Source organism: Acomys russatus, chromosome 6 (assembly GCF_903995435.1).
Source record: "Acomys russatus chromosome 6, mAcoRus1.1, whole genome shotgun sequence".
Lineage (NCBI taxonomy): Eukaryota > Metazoa > Chordata > Mammalia > Rodentia > Muridae > Acomys > Acomys russatus.
Genome location: NC_067142.1, coordinates 61956913 through 61966205, shown reverse-complemented (window position 1 = coordinate 61966205; position 9293 = coordinate 61956913).

Here is a 9293-nt window from a genome sequence, read left to right as displayed (position 1 = left end):
CTTTCCCATCGTGGACACTTCCTCACTCTAGACACTTGGTAACAAATCGAAGCATAGTACATGCTGCAGCTCGGCAATCCCCTCAGCAGCCAATTCATAATTGACTTTTAAATCATTTAGGTGCAAAAGCAAATAATAATAGCTCCTTGGTTCAGTAGCTAATAAATTCTAGCTCATGAAAACTGAGAGGGAAAGCTGAGCCCATAAAGATTAAATATTTATGTAGATACTACATGCACAGTGACATATAAATGCACATACACACACATTTTAGGCACCACTGTTCATTTTTAATTCCTTGTGAGATATCCAATAAGAAAAAAATTTCCAGCAGAGAAAAAAAAAAAAAAAAAAAAGAAAGAAAGGAAGATTTATGGCCTCCAAATTAATACAAGAAAACATCACTGTAATAGCTACCCTCTTACGGCAGGATCAGGGAGAGAGGAGATTCAAAAGATATTGAATTGATAAAATTATCTTTTCTCTATTGCGGGAAGGGTGAGTTAATATCCATAAAGAACTTAGAGCTCCCTCAGTCATAAGGATGCCCTATAAATACAAACCATCATTATAATTTATTATTGAACAGAGTCCATTTTTTCACCTAAGCCATTTTTCAAGCCCCTTGGAGCTCAGGCTCCTCTGATGGGAGCCCTGACATTGAGCCAAAACACCTCTTCCAGGCACGGAGCAGCCATCTATCAGTTTAATGCGTGGACACCTCAAAGCCAACCTCCTCGCAAGCTCAAACCCTAAGCAGGCAGGCTCGATCTCGGCTTCCCTCGGTGCACCCTGCGGCTGCGTGGTACACCCCATCAGCCCGGCCATTCCATATGGAGGAGTGGTCTTCCTACCATCCATGTATTCCTCCACTAAGGAAGGATGCCTAGGCCAAGGGACTCTCCTTTTCTTTTCCAACCCCTACTCGGCTGTGCCTTCTTCTCCGAAGTTGTAATTAAAATCTCTAACTATGAGAGTTCAACCTCAGTCAAGCGGCACCTCCAAGAGTGAAGAGGGGGCAGGTGGTCATCTCTTTCTTCACAGCCAAAGAAGAAAGGCCTCATTTCTAAACCTAGACAAGAGACAACTGCCAACGGCACACAGGCGCACAGCTGGACAGTTGGGATCCATCTAGAAACAGATCTTTACAGATGCAAGGGGGTGGGGTGTGCTCAGTGGTGAGGTGCTTGCCTGGTATTTGGAAGATTCTAGGTTCAATCCCTGGCAGCACTGAAGGCCATCAAGGGTAAAAACAAAAAGGAACTGACAAGTTAGATTTACTCATTTGTGGAGCTGGCTCCATTTAAGCAAATGCGGCCAAGCTGAACGGAGCACCTGCAAGGCTGGGGACCACAACTGGAAGATGGAAAGTCATGTGATTCCTCAGATACAAGGTCCAGTTAAGCATTTTTATCAAGGAGAATACCAGGAGGCGGGGAAAGGAGATCAGACCTTTGCCTGTCGGCTCCTCCTTCTCTCCTTCCCAGTACGGCAGAGTGGTTATTGTAGATGCCAGCTTGTTAATGCATCCACCCATCAAGCTCTTCTCAAACTTTGGGTCTACATTTTTCAATCTTTTTGTTATCTTAACATGACTCCCCTGCCCCCCCCAAAAAGCCAAACCAATGTGCACATGGAACCTGCGTGTGCACACACACCTTACTCATGAGAATTGGGCCTGAAAGGAAAGGGCTAGATAAAGTCAATTGTCCATGCCCAAAATTAGAGATTTTAGAATAAGTAAACCCCGGAGTTCATTTGTTTCATCTGATGAGCACTCCAGAATTATCCAGTGCCTGTGGCTGAGCACCCCAGAGCACACTGGACCCTGACTCCCCAGCCAGCAGCATTGCCTCTCCCAAATGTCTTGGACACACTGGAGAGTTCATTCCTAGACCTATTTTCTAACCTAGTGAAACTTATTCCCTTTGTGATCTCATCCCCTCGCTCTCAGGGCTTTAAAATACCTTCTGTGTGCTGTCGACCTCAACCTTTGCACCTGCAGCCACCATTTTCCCCTGAAAGCCAGACTGGGCCATCCACTTTGACGTAATGGAGCCTGCGGAGTGTTTATACCCAAGCTAAGTCACCCCTGACTAGCAGACAGCTCTGCCCTCTCCTGCGCACCTCTGCCCACCAAACTTGTTTGTTGGGATATACTAGGAAGAAGTTGATTTCTTCATTCAAAATTGGAGGAGATTCAATTTTTTTTTTCCTATATGGTATTTCTGATCATGGAAGTAAAAGTACTGATTATAGGAAGATTGTAAAATACCAGAAGTTATAAAAAAAAGAAAATAAAGTCTACCCACAACCTCACCACCCAAGCGCAGTCACTGTTAGCATTCTGACATTTTCTTCTAGTGTCGGTCTGGTGCATTTTTAAAGATTGGAAGCGCATCCTCACAGCTCCTGCCTTGTACTGTTTTGAGGCATTGCTGTACCTGTGCCTTCAGAGATGGGTTTTTAGCCCTATCGTGTTACAGTAAGCATCCCTGAATACAGCTTTCTCTGTGGTTTTTTTGTTGTTGTTGTTGTTGTTGTTGTTGTTGTTGTTGTTTCTGCCCCTACAGTGCTGAGACTCAGACTTAAAACCTTATTCCTAGCTCCCCACTGGGCTTCGCACCAGCTCCCTTATTCCCTAAGAATAAATTAACAGGGCTAGAGAGATGGTTCAGCACTTAAGAACACTTGTTGTTTTTGTTTTGTTTTGTTTTTGGTTCTTCGAGACAAGGTTTCTCTTTGTAGCCTCTCTGTCCTGGACTCTCTTTGTAGACCAGGCTGGCCTCGAACACACGGTGATCTGCCTGCCTCTGCCTCCCGAGTGCTGGGATTAAAGGCATGTGCCACCCCTGCCCAGCTACTTGTCAAGTCTGAGTACCAGCACCCACTTGCTAGCTTGCAACCATCTGTAACTCCAGTACCTGCGGATCCAGGGCCCTCTTCTCACCCCGTGGGCACCAGGAATGCATGTGGTGCACAGATACATGCAAACGAAACCCCCACATATGTAAAAAAAAAAAACTTTTTAAATAAAAATTTTTAAAAAGAACAAATTAAGAGTCATGGAGCCATTTAGCTACAAATTGGGGAAATGCTTTTTAGATCCATTAAAATTAGGGGTGAATTAATTTATAGATACAGCCAAATTACATTTAGCAAATTACATATTTTAAAGAATCTGATTTATTATATTCTCACTAACCCTGGATATTATTGTTAAACAAACAGCAAAATAATACAGTCTATCCAGTAAGCAAAACACAGCATCTTAACTTTAACTGTGCATTTGCACATCCACAATGCTGGACAATTTCCCACATGTTTTCTTCACTGAATGCATTTCTTATTTATGAGTCACATAGTCATGAGCTTTGCTTATTTTTCTTTTCATAGGCTTTCGTACATACTTGGGACTATTCATTTCTTCCCATCATATTAATATGTATTGTTAAGATTTTCTCTCTTGAGGGAGGGTGGGGAATGGGAAGATACAAGTGAAGGGATAACAGTCAGGTTGTAATCTGAATAAATTATTTAAAAATTTAAAAAGAACTATATATAATATATTATTAAAAATATTTTCTCTCTTTACCTCCATCTTTCATTTGGTTCTTTAGATACAAGTATACTGTAATTTAGAAGGCCTTTTTTTCTTTTGTTTTGTTTTTTTTTGTTTTTTTTTTTTTTTTTTTGGATTTTTTTGTTTGTTTTTTTTGTTTTTTTTTTTTTTTTTTGTTTTTTTTTTTTTTTTTTGCCTCTACTTACACCGGTAGCCTTAGCTAATCTTTCTTCACTTTGAGATCAAAGATATATTCACTTGGGAGCACTATTTTCAAAGATATCCTGACACAAAACAAAAATTAAAAAGTTGTTTTGGCAGGAGCCCATGCTATCTCTTGTTAAATACATTTGTGCATGCACACACACACACGTGTGCACACATACACATGCATGTGCACAGAGTGTAGGAAATAAGGAAAGCAAGCCTAACGAGAGATGAACTTATCTATTTAAATGCAGTAAAATGAAGAAGACAAGAAAGGCAGAACAACAACCCAGGACCGCTGCTCTGCAGCTGGCTCAGGAGGATGCCAGTGCACTGCCAGGAGGATTTGCTTCCTAGAACTTGTGCATTTATCAGTTTTCTTCAAAGAAGTAGAATCACAGGGAGCAGAGGTATCTGACATAAATGATTTAAATGTGTAAACAGTCATGTGACCCTCAAACAGAGCTAATTCTGAGAAATGCACTGTTCGTTGACTTCAACCTTGTGGGAACGTCATAATGTTTATGTGCACAAGATAAGACAGCTACAGTATCTCTAGGCAGTATAATTTTATAATACCATTGGTATCTCTGTAGTCTGACATTGTCAAAGATATGTCATTAAGGGACTGGTAAGTTAGCTCAGATGGTAAGAATACTCGCCACCAGCGGGGCAGTGGCAGCACATACCTATAATCCCAGCATTCAGGAGGCAGAGGCAAGCAGAGCTCTGTGAGTTTTGAGACCAACCTGGTCTGTAGAACGAGTTCTAGGACAGCCATGGCTACACAGAGGACCCTGTCTCAAAAAACAAAGAAGAAGAAGAAGAGGAGGAGGAGGAGGAGAAAGAGGAGGAGGAGGTTACTCAGGACCTATATGGTGAAAGGATAGAACCCAATTCCTGCAAGTTGTCCTCCGACTTCCACATGCATGCCAATGGCAAGTGCACACATATATGCACACACAACACATACTTTTAAATATAATTGTAAATGTTATTCAGTAGCACCAGATGTGTGTGATATAATATAGATCGCACATGATATATATACATATATGTGTAATTTGTATAAATGGTTTAAAAGGATTGTTTGCTTATGATGCTGGGGATTAAACCCAAGATGAGGCACACATTCTGCCATTGAGATGCCTCAGTCCCTATATACTCTTGAGAAAGAATCTTTGCATGTCTGTATGGTCCCTTACCCACGTCTGTATGGCCCCTTACCCACATCTGTATGGCCCCTTACCCACTGTAAGTGCCTGACTCAATGGCCTCATGGCCCAGTGACCTGCATACAAGGTCCATACAAGGATTCATTGTGTCTTGGTCCAGACCTGTGCCATCTGCCCACACATGGAATCCCTCTACCCTGAATCATGGTTCCTCATAGTCCATGATAGCCTGCTCTTCTGGCTGGGTCACCTTTCTCCTTTTGGCCCACAAAAGTATTATACAGCTGGCCTGAGAGGTGATAGACATCTATTCACTGGGCATCTGAAGCCACTGGTTTCTCCAACCCTTATACACACAGGAATCTCCTCTGCAGTATTATAGAGGATCGAGTGTATAGCCTTTCCCTGAAACCACTATTCAGACTCTCTCCCAATGCCCCTGTATGATTTCCCAGCTCCTCCATCACCTCCCTTCATCTTCTGTCTCTGCCATTGGAGGCCCCTTCGTCCCCTTCTTCCTGAGAGCGGCTACAGCCTGAACTTGGACTATGTTTTGAGAACAAGCATGGTTATCCTGCCCATCCACATGGTGACGAGCGAAGCCACCCAGTAACGGAGCATGGGGCTGCTCTGTGTAGCAAGGAGTTTCCCCTCATGGGGGATGCTCTGACAAGTCTAGAATGTTCAGGAATGTTCAAGAAGTCCCTCATATGCTGACTACACACACAATCTTCTCACAGAATATGTGACTCCTGACTCAGAAGGGATGTGGGTGTGCATGTGGTGTGGTAGAGGGCGCCCAGGACTCCCAACTCTATATGGCCTCGCCAGCTGTATACATTTGATCTGGGCAATTCCTTTCTATCTGTTCTTCAGTCTTGTGCTTATCTCTCAGGGGTTCTGCCTGTACCCTGCACCCAGCAGATTAGACGGAACTATATGACCCAAAGATGGCCTACTGGCCCCTTCCTAAATGTTTCTCTGTTTACTTCATGAGATAACCCTGCCTAATTCTATACAGATGAAGATATGAACACTCTCACAGCTGTCCTTCTACTGGCACTGGGTCTAGGGCTACGGCTTAGGCTGGGGAACAGGAGCCAGTCTCAAACTAGTTACTGCCTGAGCCTTTAAAGTCAGATTTTAATCTCTGTTCCCTCCACCCACCCACCAGCACAGCCAACGCATCCTGACACACCTGCTTGGTTGAGGGTGGGGTACCATGGCAGTGGGGGTAGCGGGTGGCAGAGGAACACTCACTTGGCACGTGGGGAGAAAAATTCTGCTCCTGGCCACAGAGTCAAACTGGAGTCTCAATGGTATTTCCAGGTTAGCAATGGCCAAACTGGAACAGTGAGAATCCTGCGCACAAAGACCCTTTTGTGAAAACAAGCAGCCTTGCCTTGGAGAATTGGCCAAGCCCAAATTTGAGTGGGAAATGCTCAACACAAATGGGATGACCACATCACGTTAGAGCATAGATACTCTCCAACACTTCTAGAAGTGTGCTAGAAAGAATCTAGGGGCTCTGGGGAGATGGCTCAGTCAGTAAAGTGTTTTCATTGCAAGTGCGGGGAGCTGAGTTCAATCTCCAGGCCACATAGAAAAGTGGGGCATGGTTGGACATATGTATAATCCTAGCTCTGGGGTGGTGGAGTCAGGCAGATCCCTGGAGCTTGCTGATTAGTCAGCCAACTTATTTCATTAGTTCCAGGACAGTAAGAGACTCAAAAAGAAGAGGCGGACGGCCACTGGAGGATGCCCGAGGTTGTCTTTTGGCCTTCACACATCCAAGCATGCATACATCCGCCCATGAGCATCCTCTCCAGCACACAGGTACAGTTTGAGAAGCAACCCAAGGAGCTTTCTAGTAGCCAATGATGGGACAACTCACAATCAATAGGATGAGGAACTGTAATATATTAAAAGACATAGCTATGTTTAAGTCTACATATTCATCCTGACCCTAAAACAGCACTTAAGACGATTACGAGGAACATTTTTTTGTTGTTGTTTAAGATTTTCCTAACAAAATTCGCTCACATTATAAAATTGTTACACATGTGTACAAGTAAAGCAATATAACACACCTACCACTCAATGTCAATAGCGATCAATTTGTGTCTGTTCTTGCACTATACTCAAACCCCCTTGCCACTGCATTGTTTTGAATCAAATTGCCTGTGCCATATCATTTTATGTAAGCAAGTCATTGTAGATGGAAGAAAGGAATATAGCATTTATCCTATGTTTCAGGGTAGCCAGATAGGTAATGAGGGACCATTCCTACCCCTAAATGAAAAAAGAGATCACTCCCAATGAAGGAGCCACTCTAGGCGGTGGTTGTCATTGGCTCTTAGCGTCACCAAAAAAAAAAAAAAAAAAAAATGCGTGAGATATCATGAGCCTCCGGAGAAAGTATACTAACCACCTCCTAGCAGCCCTGCACCAGCAGCAACCTGAGTCATCTCAAGTCTCCATGTGTATATACCAGGGCAAAGAACGAAGGTGGTGAGTAACAGCTCAGGTGTGCAACCAGTGAAATACACACTGTGGGAAACTCTGTGGGATTAACAACTTGGCTTCCTCAATGAATACAGTTAGACAAAGCGAGCTGAGTGGGTGAAGGGTGCAGGAAGGAGCCTAGAGTCAGTTGGGTCAAACAAATTGTAAAGTAAAAACTGAAAAGAATAAGATGGTTGGAGAAATCACTTAAACATCAAATAGATTATTGATGATATTAAGAAATGATTGTAAATTGTGTGTGTTGTGGGTGGGAGGGACAATGGTGTTGTGGCGTGCTTTTTAAAAGGGACCTTTGCTAGCTATGTGGCATGTGGCTATAATCCCTGCACTCAGGAGTCTGAGGCAGGAGGTACTGTCAGCTTTTATAACTCGTTCCAGACCCCTAGAAGCATCTGAGAGTCTCCAGCCGTTCTCCTAAGCCTTCAGTCAGTCACCTTGGACTTCAGGAAGAGAGAAGCCCCACAGACAGATCACCCCAAAATGAAGTCAGCCTCAAGCAGGAGCAGTGGCACTCGGCTTGTGCCCTTGACAAGGATTTCTTCAAGGCCACCTTACAGAACCAGAGCTGAGACAGCGATCAGTGAGGCCCATACCTTGGCCAAGACTGCTTACTTATGTATGTAATCTCGCTCTGTTCAAACATGAAGCTCATGTCGGTCCCCTAAAGACAGGCTAAGCTGCTTGCTTTCGGTCTTGCTCCAAAGGACCACTTTAAACTCCTTCTTGCCTTCACCAATGCTTTCATTTGCGCTCTCTGAGGTGAGTGGCCAAACTTGACATGTAGGAAACCCTGGAGTCTGGCCTCTTGTTCAGGACTCTACTTAAATCACAATACATTAGTACATATTTTTAGAAATATACACTAAAATATGTATATGTAGTTTATTGTATTATTTCCTCTAATTTTACTTAAAAAAAAACAACAACAAAGGAAGTTACCCTAGAAAGTTGCCCTGGGTTTCTTCTTTTTAGACCATATGTTTAAGAAGCTAAACATGGTTGCTGAACCACCTATTGGGTTTTTCCAGGTACCTGTCACTGCCCCTGGGATGTGAGTGACCATCCTGATGGTAGGCTTCACTTCTCTGGCTTCTGTTGTCCCTCTGGGGTGCCTGGAAAAGATCTGGTCCACTGTATGCACTCTCAACCCGTCCAGAGCTCTGGGTTTTCTGTCTGTGGTGTTTAGCTGCATAAGCTTGCAATTCTCAACTGGAAGCAGTAACATCCAACTCATGGGGATGTTGTCAGGCTAAAATAACATACTATCTGTGAGGCTACCCGTCTTGGTTACTTTTCTAATGCTGTGCAGAGGCACCATGACCAAGGCACCTTATAAAAGAAAGCATTTAATTGGGCTTACAGTTCCAGAGAGCTAGAGTCCATGACCATCATAGAAGGGAGTGTGGGATCAGGCACGCAGGCATGAGACTGGAGCAGTAGCTAAGCACTTAGGTCTGGTCCACAAGCCCGAGGCCGGCAGAGAGGTAGCTGATAATGGTATGGACTTTAGAAACCTCAACTCCCATCTCCTGTGGCACACCTTCTCCAACAAGGCTACACTTCCCAATCCTTCCCAAACTGTTCCATCAACAGGGCACCAAGCATTCAAATATATGAGCCTTTGGGAGCCATTCTTATGGAAACCACCATACTATTCTATAAGCAAAAGAGTAACTCCCAGAAATAATGGCTAAGAACTGATTCATAATGAAAGTTTCTCTGTGAAGCCTTGGCTGTCCTGGACTCAGTTTGTAGACCAGCCTGGCCTCGAACTCATATCGATCCACTTTCCTCTGCCTCTGCCTTCTGAGTGCTGGGATTAA